General features: G+C 36.1%; 1 pseudogene; it reads right to left on the bottom strand.

Annotated features, from left to right (window-relative positions):
• Positions 1-374: 374 nt before the first annotated feature.
• On the bottom strand, positions 375-1230 carry LOC101578790 (annotated as a pseudogene).
• Positions 1231-2019: the final 789 nt, after the last annotated feature.

Below are 2019 nucleotides of genomic sequence, written 5' to 3' on the forward strand. Positions count from 1 at the left end.
TAAAGTAATCTGAACAGCACTATGCATTACCTAAGAAAAATGTGACTGCTTCTTACACAAAGCTAAGCTTTCATCTATCACCCTAAGCACAATATTTTATAAATCATCAGGTTTCCAGGAGAGGAACTGTTCTAGGAAAGTCAATAAATCTTCTGAAAGTTTCATACATGTAAAGCCAGGATAAGGTTTTAACTATTTTGATATCTGAAGATGGCATCAGACAAAACCATTAAGATTCCTAACCATGATGTGAGATAGGAAAGTCTTTATGTAGCATATGTTCCCTGGCTCCAGGAAAGTCCCATGTATGCAATGCAGAATTTGCCAAAGAGGTAAACTGGAGTTCAACTGTGTCTCTGTCATGTTAAGTACTTCTAAACCTCAGGAATGGTGGGACCCATCAGGCTTTTCATAATTCTTGGTGCCATCCATTTAATATGCTCAAAGATAAAAGCAGGCATGATTGTTTTGGTGAATATAGTCCCAGATATTGAAAGTATGTCTGCTATTTGAGAATCCTTCAATCGAATGGCATTCTGCCCATTGATTTCACAAATATTAAATTCAGTCCGAAGACCATTTCTGGCAGCAGAATTGTTTTTCACTATGGATGTTATTTTTCCATTTTTGAAGATAAAACCAACATGTCCAGTACTATCCTTGTGCATGGTAACTGTCCATTCAAAGGGTCTGTCATGAATGGTCATGGTAATTTTCTCTCCAAAAGCCTTTTTGAGCACCTTGTGTACTTTGTCAGAGCTCCAGCCTGCACAGTTCTCACCATTGACCTGGAGGACTTGATACCCATATCTCAGACCAGCTGAAGAGGTTGGAGAATTAGCCTGGAGTAGCTGAACAAATATACCATTATCTACCAATTTAAGCCTGAGCCCAATATTTCCATCTTGATCCTTACACAAAATGACTTCATGAATCCTTTATTTTATTTCTGCTTTACAAAGGCCAACATTGTCCCCATTACAGGAGCCACCATACAGTTCATGCTGGAAGGTCTAGCTGCCAACTGTCCCTGATCTGGTGCTCCAGGGATCATGGCACATACTTCTTCATTTAAACTCAAGTCCATATACTGAGAAAGATCTGGATACAATTTAGGAGAAAGATTTCTATTTTGTGAGATGGAGGTAGAAGCAGAGTTTTGAAAAAGGTAGTCTGAGCCTGAATTACTTGGTCTACCTTCAAATCTTCAAAGGATGGATAGAGAGACATTTCTGCAGGATTTTTCTCTGCCACTGGGTCACTCACCACTATGGTTCGTTATTATAAACCTAGATAACCTAGGTAACCTAGATACTCATTGTAGCTGAGTATAATTAGTCTTCTGATATACAAAGGCATAAAGTTTTATGTCATATTTTGAAGGGTTTTTTTTTTTCAGCATACTCTGCCTGAAGCTACAGCTACCATGAAATACTAAAAGATGTTCTTCAAAAATTAGGTATTGTTAGTGTGTAAATTGCTTGGAAATTGCCCATAAATCTCTCAAAGAGTTCACAGATATAAGTGAGATTAGTACTTCTTTTTTTTTCTTTTCTTTTCTTGGTGGGTGATTTTCCTATCAAACCTCAGACAGTTTTTAAGGAAATCCAATCTCCTCCATGTCATGATTATTCTACAAAACTCAATCTCACAACCATCTTTGACATTTATCTTCCATAAATCTTTGACATTTCTGCAATGATCGTGTGAAAGCCCTAAGTGCACCAGATCTATAAATGCTTTCAGTGCAGCTAGTGATGTGACAATAATTAGATTTTTTATTTTTTTAAATAATTACATTTTTTAGTATGATACAGTACATGCAAAGTTACTTCTATTTCAACATTTATGTATTTCATAATATCTTTTGTTTTTTCAACAAATAATACACTGCATATATTCTTCTTAGTGTACAAGATGCGGACTGTACAAGATGCGGACTTGTGATCCTATTTACAAACACCATTAGAACAAATCATTCTATTCATTAACAGAATGTAACTATATATCTATCCCAAC

This window comes from Octodon degus, unplaced genomic scaffold, assembly GCF_000260255.1.
Source record: "Octodon degus isolate 3935 unplaced genomic scaffold, OctDeg1.0 scaffold03600, whole genome shotgun sequence".
NCBI lineage: Eukaryota > Metazoa > Chordata > Mammalia > Rodentia > Octodontidae > Octodon > Octodon degus.